Below are 14,205 nucleotides of genomic sequence, written 5' to 3' on the forward strand. Positions count from 1 at the left end.
CTGTCCCGGACACGGAGAAGGGGGAAATATTACAGCTATATCTAGCGACGTCCCTTTCGGCGGTCGGTCGCGAGTACTTGTTCGTGAAAAAGATAAAAAACAGTGGCCGATTTACTATGTAAGCCACGTGTTGCTAGATGCGGAGACAAGATATTCACAAATTGAGAAGCAGGCTCTGGCTCTCATGATGGCCGCCAGGAAGCTAAGGCCATATTTTCAGGGTCATCCAATTGAGGTATTTACAACTTTTCCTCTTAGTAAAGTTCTTAACAAACCTGATTTGTCCGGAAGGATGGTGTCTTGGTCGGTTGAACTCAGCGAGTTCCAAGTGAGCTTTAAGCCCAGAACTGTAATCAAGGCTCAGGCATTAACCGACTTTGTAGTAGAAACTACTGCACCGGTGGAACCCACCATTGAGGATCCCATTATACCAACCACTTGGGAGGTATATGTGGATGGTTCGAGTAATAAAGATGGAGCGGAGCTGGAATTCTATTAAAAAGTCCAGCAGGATTTATTATTCAATATGCTTTGAGATTCGCATTTGAAGCAAGTAATAACGAAGCAGAATATGAGGCTCTGATAGCAGGACTTTGGTTGTCAAAAGCATTATCTATTGCAGATGTTACTATTTATAGTGACTCTCAACTTATAGTCAACCAAGTCCAGGGGGAGTATGGTATTAAAGAACCACGCTTGTAGAAATATCAAGAGATAGTTCAAGCATTTCAAAACCAATTTCGGAATTTGAAGATATCTCGATTTCGAGGAATGAAAATTCATTGGCAGATGAGCTATCCCGACTAGCCAATGCCAAGGAAAAGAATCTAGACCCTTCGGTCTACATTGAAGATATAACTTTTCCAAGTTATCATGAGAAAGAAATTTCTTATATTGAAGCGAACGTTCTTTGGATGGATCCGATAATCGAGTATCTAAGGGATGACAAATTATCCGAGGATCCGGTAGAGAGGCAAGGTTGATCAAGATTCGATCAGCTAGATTTGTCATTCGGAATGGGAGACTATACAAAAGATCTTATGCTGGACCCCTTATGAGATGTATAGGCCTCGAAGGAGCAAAATCAGCTTTGGTGAGATTCATGAAGGAATTTGTGGAGCTAACATGGGTGGACGAGCCCCGGCTCACAAAATTCTAAGACTTGGGTTATATTGGCCTAAGGTCCAAGAGGCTGCTATGGAATACGTTCGTCGATGTGGTAATCATCAAATTCATGCTACAAGATGTCGAAGCGCCCGGGAAACTATGACTTCAATTCTAAATCCCATTCCCTTTGCGATGTAGGGAATTGATATCATGGGCAAATTCACCAAGGCATCGAAGCGGATGGGAATATCTCGATAGTAGCAATTAATTACTTCACAAAATGGGTAGAAGCGATTACTCGCGGCAATTATCGAGAAAAAAGTGGAGAAATTTGTGCTTGAATCAATCATATATTGCTTTGGGATTCCAAAGATTATTGTCACCGACCATGGTACTCGGTTCATTGTCCACACAATTTGAGCAATTCCGTGGAACATATATGATCGAGCATCGTATGTCCTCGGTGGCATACCCCCAAAGCAATGGACAGGTAGAGGTTACTAACCGAACGCTACTAGAAGGAATAAAGAGAAGACTCGAAGGCCGACAAAGCTTCTTGGGTCGAAGAACTTCATAATGTACTTGTGGGCTTATAGAACTACGGTTCGAACACCCACAGGAGAAACTCCATTCAGGTTGGCATATGGATCCGAAGCATTGGCACCAGTGGAGATAATGGCGGGGACATTACGGGATCGTGAGTTCGAGGAAAAAGCAAATGAACAAGGACTGCTTGATAGTCTTGATTTGTTGGACGAAGTTCGGGCAAAGGCAATAGCACGAACTCAACATTATCAAAGAAGGATAGCGTCTCATTATAATACTCGAGTGAAGAATCATCGGTACTTAGCCGGAGATTTGGTGTTGAGAAACACCCTAGCTTCCGACCCGCGTCACCAAAGAAAATTGGACCCTTCCCCGGGAAGGACCTTATATGGTTGTGAAACCGGTCGGTTCGGGAGCTTACGGGCTTAAGAACATCAACACCCAGAAAGAGTTGGATCGTTCGTGGAATGCTAGGCATCTCAAAAAGTTTTATCCTTGAGGATGATTTCAATTTTGTTCGCGATGTAATCATTTTCAACTCAATCAATGCAATTTTTGGCTTTCAACAAACTATCTTTTGATTGGGGGGCATCATACACCACATTCAAGAACAAGATCCAACTATAAGGCATCGGATGAAAATTTGTGTGGGTCCTTCAACACTTATGGAAATTTTTCGGACTTTCTTAAGTCGAGGCATCGGATGAAAATCCGAGTGAGTTCCTTTTGCAAGGCGTCGGTTTGAAACCCGAGTAAGTTCCTTCAAGACTTATTGAATTTTTGAATTATCCTTAAGTAAAGGCATCGGTTTAAAACCCGAGTGAGTTCCTTCTCAGACTTATTGTATTTCTCCGAAAATCCTTAAGTAAAGGCATCGGTTTAAAACCCGAGTGAGTTCCTTCTCAGACTTATTGTATTTCTCCGGAAATCCTTAAGTAAAGGCATCGGTTTAAAACCCGAGTGAGTTCCTTCTCAAACTTATTGTATTTCTCCAGAAATCCTTAAGTAAAGGCATTGTTTCAAACAACTAAGACCTAATGCAACAGCGATTCAAGTGGCTAGCAAAGTTCAAGATAAAGTTAATTTCTTATTTCTTCAAAAGATCCAAAGAGGCCAGTATCAAAACAATTACAAGAGCTGAATACAATCTTTGGTCAAAAAAGAAAGTCATCATATGTGACTGTTAAGAAGTTATACAAGATCGATGCGACTTTGCTAGAACAAACATATGAGTCAACCATTGGTGGGGATTCAAGGAAAAGAAGAGAAGAAGTGAGGATTACAAAAAAATATTTCGGTATGCATAAAATCCTCCGCAATTTCATACTCTTTGTCCAGCTTGTCCAGGAGAAGCATGGTCCTCGACCAAACTCGCATTCAGGACAAGCTCGTCATAATTGACTTCTTCCAGGGGAGAATAAACAGGAGAATCTTCCAGATAATGCATAAAATCTGGATCGGAAGGTGGAGGATCAATCTTATCCTTGGTCCAATCGGGAGGAGGAATACCCGTGTCAAGAAATACTTCAGGATGGCAAAAAGACCTGTAGGGAGTCGTATCAAAATGAGGATCCTTCCTTAATATTGATTCCCATACTTCGTTCTCACCATCCCGGTATGCCTGCAAGTTATAAGCATTCAGCATATCAACAAAAGGCTTACTGTGTAAATACTTGAAGACGCAGGCTCTGCGAACATCAGTTGGAAGGGATTCGAGCAAAGGAACAACATCTTGCCTTTCGGGTAACGTTTCAGATCCTTTGGCTCCCGACTTTCCAACTGTTCGCTCCGATCGCCGGATCTTCTCCCCGGCATCATCCAAGTCCGACCGAAGACAACCAATCATCGAATTTTTTCTCCTGCCACCTCCCAAGCTAGATTCCGAAGGCGAGCAATCTCAACATCTTTAGCTTCGGAGATTTCCCGAAGCCTAGAAACTTCATTGCTCAACCTCATCGAGCCTAGTAACTCGCTTCCACTTGGTTGTGGAAGTTACCAAAGCAAGACTCCTGCAAACAACTTCCGAGTTAACGAGGAGCGAGAAAAGTAATTTTTCAGAATCGAGGGATAATGAAGAAAGACTTACATCACCAAGTGACTTCGTAAAGACTTCATCTAGAAGTTTGGAAAGAAGCTGCGCTCTCGAAAGTCATTCGAGCAGCAAGTACACCATTCCAACGCTCTGTCAAACTCGTTTGACACTAATTCAGGCAAAGGATGAGAAGGATGAGCTACACCAAGAGAAGGATGAGCTGCATCACTTGTCACCCGACGGTGCTTCCTAGTGGCAAAATCCTCCAACTCGGAAGGAGAGGAGGAGGATGCCAAACAAGCACTGGAGTTGGAAATAGGAGCAACACCTGATGGGACCACACCTTGATCAGACGCCAACATAGTTGCCTCAGGATGCCCGATGAGTCTCTTTCGGGGGTGCACCAACATCTCACCAGCGGGGCGTCGGCAGCACCATCAGCAACGGAGTGATCAAGACCTTCCTGGGAAAGACGAGCGATCACTTCGGGCAAAGGAGGCGCAGGGACAGCATCAATAGAAACTGTGGGAATCTGACTTGAAGATTCACCGGCTTACGCTTAGAGGATTCACTAGCTGAAACCACCGCACTAGCCCCAACCACCACCGACGGAACGATTATCTTGCAAGATTTTGCTCTGATAAAGTTCGGGTTGACCTTGGGAGCCACTATGCAAACAAACAAGCCGTATCAGTACAGAAATAAACGACAACAACAATAGGGAAAACCCTAGTTTTTTATCACTTCCGACAAAACCAAATAACTAAACCCCAAGTATAACTATTGTGCAGTTTACTCAGGGGGGAAGTGGGGAAGGAGATAAGTAATCAAGAAACTCACTTGTTCAGAAGTTGATAGAGCTATTGTTGGAGTACGAGGAATACGGAAGCGAGGCCGAAGGACGAAAGGTCACTTTAACACTTTAGCAAATCTAACTTGCGAAGGCGGGATAGATGGAGAATACCCACGAAGGCTTTAAATAGCCTCAGGTATTAAGACGACGGTTGAAGGCTAAGGACAACCGACGACCTAGATCGAAATGACGCTTCAAAATCCGCAGAAAGCAAGATCAACGGTCGGAGGGATGCCACATGGAAACATGTGGAAGCGAGCACCTGATGCAGAGATACCTCCAATCGTCGCACCGCCATTAAAATAATGGATGTATTTCCGATTCATTGGAAATAGTGAATGGTATACAAAAGCAAGAAAACGTCTGAACTTCGCCGAAGGGAAACGTGCGGACTTTGTAATAAATGAAATAGTGGAGAAGATTAATGCATCTTCCCGAAACGCATCTTCACAATATTTCTACAAGATTATTATTCGGCGAGGAATGTAAAGTTAAGTGATGAGTTTTATCATTAATACTTTGATATTCAAGGCAAGATTTCGGCAGTGACGGGGAAATTGATTAAGGCCCATGAGAGAGAAGTCAATTCATAAGGGTACAAAAAGATAACTCCCTAAGCCTTTTCTTCATCGTTGCCCGAGGGACCCTGGTCGGGAGGACTCTTCTCAAGATCATGAGAAGAGGCTTCCTCAAGAATGGCATCGGCTGAGTCCTCTACAGCAGCAACTTGAGACTCGGCTTGTGATTTCTCCTCTGGAAGTGCCGGCTCGTCAGCAAGGTATGCCTCATATTGAGGGTCAGCTGGAAAAGGATCATCTTCTTCCTGAGCCCAGTCCGGGAGATCCATACCAACTTTCCCGAAGACCTCTTTGTGGCACACCTCACGAAAGGGAGCAGTGTCGAAGGCAGGGATTGATCCGAGGATTCGCTCCCAAATGTCGTTCTACCCCAAGCGATAAGCTTGAAGGTTGTAGATACCTAGCAGCTCGGAGAAAGGTACGCTGTTCAGGTATTTCCGAACACACTCCTTCCGAAGCTCTGGCTTTATATGCTCGGGCTTGCTAGGGATCGCCAACTTCAGATGTTCTTCGAGCTCCCTACTTTTGAATTCAAGCCTGTCACCAAACTACGTGGCAGCTGCTTTTTGCTTCCTGGCCTCGCGCACGGCAGCAGCGGCACGAATCTTCGACACTTCGAGGGCCTCCTTGAGGGAGATCAATTCTTCCTCATACTTTTTCTGCAGCTCCACAGACTGCGGTCAGCTGGTCTATTTTAGAATTGGCTTTCGCCAAATTCTCTTCACGGAGTTTGCGGCAAGGAGCTGGTGCGACCAACCCGGCTCAATGCTTCCATGTGTTGATAAAAGCTCAACACAAGCATTCCCGGGAAGGCGGAAAATATCGAGAAGAAGTCATAAGAAATTATGAAGAAATAACTAAGCAAGAAGACCGGTACCTTGTAGATTGACTAACAAGGGAGGTGTCATCCAGGGCTTCAAATTCTCGGCGATCGAAGGAGCAAGACCGAGGGAGCTCCATTCTCAGCGCTTTCTTGGGATCCCGAGTCACCCCGTCGGTCGCCTTCAGGGTCCACTGGGGGGGTGAAGACCTCCTCACCATCCATTGAAGCTTTGGATTTTTTATTGGAGGGAGCATCAATTGTGTCATGCCTCCTCTTGGTTCGGGCGAAAGAAGAGACATTAGACCTCTCCACCATCGGTTTCTTCCCTTTACCCGAAGCATCAACCACGGGCCTGATATTCCTAATACCCCTATAAGAGGGGTCGGGAGAGGGAATAGAAGCCTCTTGATCTACGGTCAAGGCTCTGGGCGATCGTTGCTCGGCTGTCACAACGGCCCTAGCGGCCTTCTCCCGCAGGCTTTCAGGGTTCATTCTTGGAGGCACTGCAAAGAAGAAGGACAAGAGTCAGAATTAAAAACATATCACTTCAGTAAAATTAAAGGATGGTGGTTAGATGCTCACAATGAGCCAAGCCCCATTACTGAAGGATGGAGTTATACTCCACTTCAAGTCCATGTATCTCTTGATACCATGGAATGGATTTGATCTTCCTGACGGCCGCCTCATCTTCTTTGGATAAGGGAAGGCCTCGGTTATTCTCGGAAGAAGAAGTACACCTCCTCCAGGTGGTTGGGAAGTTAAGATCTGATGGAGGCACTCGACAGAAAAAGTATCATTCGAGCCATCTTTTGTGGTTAGAAGGGCAAGTTCCTTTGACAAGGATGCTGCCCCTCCAATCAAGTTCAGCCTTATTGCGTTTGGACAGAAAAACCCATCCGGGAGGATGGGAGATAGAAAGAACATGAAAATGTACAAAGAGAGAAAGAGATGGCGTAATGCCAAGTTCAAAACACAAACCCAAGAAGCCGATGTTAAGACGCCAGCTATTGGGGAGGAGCATTCCGGGACAAATGTTCCAATGATTCAGAACTGCAGAGAACAAAGGATTAAAAAAGGGAAAGCAAACCCCGCTTTCCAGTGCATCTATATACAGAGAAAATTCACCCGAAAGGGATGAATCAACCCTCTCATCAGGGTGGGGAGCCCTAACCTGATAAGAGGAAGGAAAATCAAAATCTTGGACAGCTGAAAGAAGGGTTTTCTCATTATAAATGGAGGGAACAGAGCCAGGTCCACCATCGGACCCGGAAGTTTGAGGCTGCCTAGAAGACTTGACAATCTTGGAAGATCCAGACTCGAGAAGGACAGGAGAAGTTTCGGTTTTTCTTTCTAAACCTTTTTGAGAAACTTCAGCGAACTCGCGCTAGAGGACAGTTAGGGTTTTGTTATCACTATCCGAATGTTCGGGAGCAGGAGAAGCAAAAGCCTCACTGTTATTACCAACACTGGGTACCAGAGAAGCCCTATCATCCGCCATTACTTGTTTCAGTAAACTACAAAAAGAAAAAGACCGGTAAACTTACTGATTCAGTGAGGCGGAAGCTTGAGAGCAAGAAGGCGCGAAGCGCATAAACAAAGGTTCAAATTCCAGACAGGAAGAATGAAACCTACGAAGACAACGAACCGCTTTTAAAACTCCCGCACGAGTGTTCGGGAATCTGAACGATCGAGATTGATTCAAAATCAGTGATCAAGATTGAAAGACGTTTTGAAAGTTTGAACTCACGAATCCGAAATAGGCGTTCGGAAACCGTCGCTTGGATGAGGTGAGCCACGACAGATCAACTGCAAGAAGATATGTGGCCTTACACTCACAACGCTCGAGGAAAAGTGACCACCGCATTAAATGTGATATGACATTTAATGAAGCACGCAGAGATTATCACCTGACGACGAACCCAATTAAAAACCAAGCCCTCGGGATCGACCGAACGCTTGATCTGGGGGGCTCGTGATACGGAGAGATTATGGTCAAACCGGGTTCATACCTGGTCCAACCCTCAACCCCGGTCGAGACGTAGAGAACCGACTCGCTCCGGAGCGAACCGGATCCGGAAGATGGCTTGCTGAAGAAGAAAGCTTATTCGGCTGCAAGCGCGCCCTAATCCTACTTATGGATTAGGGTAATCACCCTAATGATGGCAGACTCGAATTGACGGCTGAGGATAATCATTATCGAAGGGATAATCATCACATAACCTAAAGGTTATCTCAGGAGTCCTCTACTAGTCCAAACTAGTAGAAATCTATTGCTCAACGGATCTAACTGTTAAGATCCAACGACTACCCGAAGAAGGCTCAAGTGCATCCAACGAAGGAGATTCGAAGGTACACTCTATATAAACCTCACTACCATACAAGGTGAGGGGATCGAAAAGAATACTATCTGAGACTCAGGTTCAGATACATACTGATAGACCTAAACTATCAGCGATCTACTATCTAGATCACCTTTCCCAGTTCTTCATTCCTTAGCTCTGCGCTTCCAGCAGAGCCGTTTTGTGATTAAGTTCATCAACTGACTTAGCCTTCGGAGGTGGACTCCCGAACCCAGCGGTCGGGCCACATCTGACGCTTTCGTTTTGGGGGGGGGGGGGGGCCTATTTCACAAGTTATGATCCCTTTATTGGGATAACATTATACTTTACAAACTGAACCATAACTAAATGTCATAAATAAGTGACTATTAGTTATGGGTTAATGTGAAATCTTGTTACTTCTCACAAATGATCATAAATCCAATTTCACTTAAAGTGCTCAATTGAATTGGCAGTTGATGTTTTTGATGGGAAAACGTACGTGAGCCATTGTTATATAAAGGGTCCCTGAACCTAGCAAATAGATTAAGTCAGACACCATCATTTTGAGTTTGCTAGGGTTCAGAAGAATCCTTAAATCATTTTATTATATCTGCAAAACTTTAGTAGGATCAATGGCAGGAGGTATATAAAAGACTTCGCTTCCGCATTTGTTTTATCATATGAATTTAGATTTTCATGCTTATAATTTGTTTAACTACTAACATTTGGCATCAGGGCCTTTTTCTAATATCTACCTTGATCCAAGGATGTCATGGTTTTTGACATATCTATGATGGTATTTCAAATTTTCACAAAAAGAGAGATTATTAAGTAAACTCCAATGAATTTATATGTATATTTGTACTTTTATATCATGTTTTCTTCTTCTAATTATCGTTACCCAATAGGGATTGATTGATTTTAAGCTATTGGGGTTCCCTCGTTGTTTAAGAATGAATTTATTTAAAATCCCTTCTTATGATGTAATTTTTGTATCATTAAAAGTTTCCAATTTGAAAATTATTGAAGGGAAATAAAAATAATAATAAAAATAAATAAAAAAAAAAAGGTAAGAAAAGTATTACGTTTGAATACATTCATTATTTAATTTGTTATTTATTGAAATCTTGGTTAAGTGCAATTATATATATTTGACAGAAAATAATTAATAATAATAAATTATATTCATTCTCTTTTATTCCTAAATTAAGGAGAGAAATGAATAATAAATGAAGATACTTATGTTCATTTATTTATTTATTTATTTTTAAACTCTCTAAAATATGTTTAATATTATTAATGATTTGTCACTTAATGAATATTTTTTGAGCATGATTACATGATTTATTGTTGTCATTACAGTTTATTTTGAATCTAATATTTCTAATATTTGCATATTAGAACCAATATTTATCAGTTTATGCATGATAGAATTATGACTTTTATTAATTATGTGTAATTATCTAATTGTATGCAATTTAAGTGTATGATTCTATTGATGCATGCAATTTTTATATGTATAATCATACATAAAATCAAATGTCATGTGATCAATATAATTTGATTAATTAAAGATTAGCCACAACATCTTTAATTATTTAAATTATATATTAAGAGTCTCTAAATCGCATAAGGTATATGACATTCATTGTAATTAATATGTTAATATAATGGAATTTATCCCACAGGAACTTCTGTTATATTAATTTAATTAATTAGGATGATACAACAAATTATATTTCTTAATTTACCCACAGGAATTGAGAAAATGAACATGATTTATTGGTTTCATCATTAAATTAATATGGATCTATTTTAGAAAATCTGGCCCACAGGTGGTTTTTTGTATATTGTTTGATTCATATTCTTCCTTAATTTACATTGGTAAATTATGATTAATATTTATTTTCCTCGAGTCATTGACGTAAGTGTGTATATTTTATTTATGTAGTTCCATTACCTATGAATATGTCTGATATTAAGTGTGATGTTCCTAAACTAAAGGGTGACAACTATAAGGTTTGGAAAGAGTTGATTCTCCTTCAATTGGGGTGGATGGACATTGACTATCCCATCCGGAAAGAACCACCTACAGTTACTAATACTAGCACTAAGGAAGAAAAGGATCTTTATGATCGCTGGGAGCGGTCCAACCGCCTTAGCGTTATGTACATAAAAACCAAACTTTCTCCTAGTATTCGTGGTTCTGTTGAGAGGCATACTAAGGCTAAAGAATTGTTGAAAGCTATTGATGAACAATTTGAGTCTTCTGAAAAAGCACATGCCATGACCCTAATTATGCAACTGACATCCCTACGGCTCACTAGTGTAAGAGGTGTGCGTGAACACATCATGAGGATGAGGGACATTGTCGATCAGCTCAAAAATTTAGAGGTTGATATATCTGAGTCCTTCCTTGTATACTTTATTCTAAACACTCTTCCACCGCAGTATGGACCTTTTAAAATCTCTTATAACACACATAAGGAGAAATGGTCAATTAATGAACTCATGACCATGTGTGCTCAAGAGGAAGGCCGACTGACTATGGAGTTAGGGGAAAGTGTTCATTTGGCCATACAAGGAAAGTTCAAAGGGCAAGGCAAGCAGAAGGGAAAGGGTAAAATGCCACCCCAATCTGACATTAAGAAGGAATCCAAATGCTTCTTCTGTAAAAAGAAGGGACATATGAAGAAGGATTGTGCTAAATTTAAGGCCTGGCTCGAAAAGAAAGGTATTTATATCTCTTGTGTTTGTTATGAATCTAATATGATAGATGTAAGTCATAACACATGGTGGATTGACTCTAGGTCTACAATCCATATTTCGAATTCCTTGCAGGGTTTTCTCAACCACAGGAAGCCAGTAGGAAATGAACGATGCATCTATTCAGGAAACAAGATGCAATCGCATGTGGAAGCTATTGGAACTTGCAAATTAGTTCTTAGTAGTGGTTTTGTCTTAATTTTAGAAAAGACCTTTTATGTTCCAAGTTTTTCGAGAAACTTGATTTCTGTTTCAGCACTTTTACCTTTGGAATATTCCTTTAACTTTTCAGATTCATTTTTTAGTTTATCATATAAATCTGAAATTGTTGGGAATGGTACCTTGTCTGATGGTCTTTTTCACATTAATTTGCAAGATAATACCAAATGCGATGCGATGCATGTTCATGTTAATGCCGGTATAAAGCGATGTGTTATAAACGAGGAATCTTCTATGTTGTGGCACCGTAGATTAGGACATATTTCCCTAGAGAGAATTAAAAGGCTAGTAAAAGATGGAGTATTAAGTACTTTAGATTTTACTGATTATGATACTTGTGTGGATTGCATAAAGGGAAAGCAAACCAACAAGTCAAAGAAGGGTGCCAAGAGGAGTACAAATCTATTAGAAATCATACATACAGACATTTGCTGTCCAGATATGGATGGTCAGAATTACTTCATCTCCTTTATAGATGATTACTCACGATACATGTATCTCTACATGCTTCATAATAAGTATGAGGCGTTAGATGCCTTTAAAGTATTTAAATCTGAAATGGAGAAACAATGTGAAAAGCACATCAAAATCGTGAGATCAGATAGGGGTGGAGAATATTATGGTAGATACACTGAAAATGGACAAGCACCTGGTCCATTTGCAAAGTTTCTTGAAGAGCATGGCATAGTTGCCCAATATACCATGCCTGGTTCTCCAGACCAGAATGGTGTAGCAGAGAGAAGAAACCGAACATTAATGGACATGGTGCGAAGTATGCTTAGTAGCTCCAAGCTTCCTAAGTCTTTGTGGATTGAGGCACTTAAGACGGCAGTGTATATATTGAACCGAGTTCCAACTAAGGCTATCCCACAGACACCGTTTGAGTTGTTCAAGGGTTGGAAACCGAGTTTGCGACATATACGTGTTTGGGGATGCCCGTCTGAGGTAAGAATCTACAATCCACATGAGAAGAAGCTAGACCCAAGGACCATTAGTGGGTATTTCGTAGGATATGCAGAAAGGTCTAAGGGATATAGATTTTATTGTCCATCTCATACAACTAGGATTGTGGAATCAAGAAATGCAAAATTTCTTGAGAATGACTTGATTAGTGGGAGCAATCAATCTAGAGACTTAGTTTCTGAGAAAGATCATTCAGATATTCACCCTTCAGCCTCAAGTTTAAGATTGGTTGTTGTTCACAACACCCCTTCGGAACAATCGAATGTTGAGCAACCGGTCATTGAAGATCCACAACTTGTTGATGTTGATCTAGTAGATCCAATTGTTCAACAATTACCAGAACTTGTTGAACAATCAGTTGAACAACATCCTCTTCAGGAGGGTGTTAATGCAACATTAAGAAGATCTACGAGAATAAAGAAATTAGCAATTCCTAGTGATTACGTAGTGTATTTACAAGAATTTGACTACAATATCGGAGCTGAGAATGATCCTGAAATGTTTTTACAAGTCATGAATTGCAACGAATCTAATCTATGGTACAACGCCATGAAGGAAGAGATGGATTCTATGGCATCTAATGGAGTCTGGGATTTGGTAGAGTTGCCCAACGGGATGAAGGCTATTAGTTGTAAATGGGTCTTCAAGACTAAAAGAGACTCATTGGGCAACATTGAGAGATATAAAGCCAGACTCGTAGCCAAAGGATTTACTCAAAACGAGGGAATTGATTATACAGACACATTTTCCCCTATATCTAAGAAAGATTCTCTTCGATAATTTGGCACGGTGCCCACTTTGATTGGAGTTGCACCAAATGGATGGAAAACTACGTTCCTCAATGGAGACTGGGAGGAATTTCTGAACACTGAAGGATTCACTTCTAGTAATGGTGAGCATTTGGTCTGCAAGCTTAAGAAATCCATATACGGATTGAAACAAGCCTCTAGACAATGGTATTTAAAATTTCATGATGTTATCTCTTCATTTGGTTTTATAGAGAACATCATTGATCAATGTATATACCAGAAGTTTAGTGGGAGTAAAATTTGTTTCCTTGTGCTATATGTGGATGATATTTTACTTGCAACCAATGATAAAGGGTTTCTACATGAGGTGAAACAATTCCTCTCTAAGAGTTTTGACATGAAGGATATGGGTGAGGCTTCTTATGTCATTGGCATTAAGATCCATAGAGATAGACCTCAAGGGATTTTAGGTCTATCTCAAGAAACCTATATCAATAAAATCTTAGAAAGATTTCGGATGAGGAATTGTTCACCAAGTGTAGCACCCATTGTAAAGGGTGACAAGTTCACTTTGAACCAATGCCCGAAGAATAATTTAGAAAGGGAACAAATGAACAACATTCCATATGCCTCTGCAATTGGAAGCTTGATGTATGCTCAGGTTTGCACTAGACCTGACATTGCTTTTGTTGTGGGAATGTTGGGAAGATATCAGAGTAACCCTGGTATAGACCACCGGAAAGCTGCTAAGAAGGTGATGAGGTACCTTCAAGGTACTAAGAATTACATGCTTATGTATAGACGAACTGACAATCTGGAGGTAGTCGGTTACTGTGATTCAGATTTCGCCGGTTGTGTTGATTCTCGTAAATCGACATCAGGATATATTTTTATGCTCGCTGGTGGAGCCGTAACATGGAGGAGTGCCAAGTAGACTTTGACAGCTACTTCCACTATGGAGGCCGAGTTCGTTTCTTGTTTTGAGGCTACCTCGCATGGTGTATGGTTGAAGAGTTTCATTTCTGGGCTTAGAATTGTAGATTCTATCTCTAGGCCACTAAAGATATTTTGTGACAATTCAGCTGCTGTTTTCTTGGCTAAGAATAGTAAGAGTAGTAGTCGAAGCAAGCACATCGACATTAAGTATTTAGCTGTAAGGGAACGTGTTAAGGAAAACAAAGTGGTCATTGAACACATCAAGACCGAATTGATGATAGCTGATCCATTAACTAAAGGCATGCCACCAAA

The 14,205-nt window shown here is 41.0% G+C and overlaps 1 pseudogene; it reads left to right on the forward strand.

Moving 5' to 3' along the window:
• The first annotated feature begins 13,354 nt into the window (after nucleotides 1–13,354).
• LOC149016045 (secreted RxLR effector protein 161 pseudogene) lies at nucleotides 13,355–13,891 on the forward strand (annotated as a pseudogene).
• The last annotated feature ends 314 nt before the right edge of the window (nucleotides 13,892–14,205 follow it).

Source organism: Hakea prostrata, chromosome 5, assembly GCF_041222555.1.
Source record: "Hakea prostrata isolate BN-2017 chromosome 5, UWA_Hpros_2, whole genome shotgun sequence".
NCBI lineage: Eukaryota > Viridiplantae > Streptophyta > Magnoliopsida > Proteales > Proteaceae > Hakea > Hakea prostrata.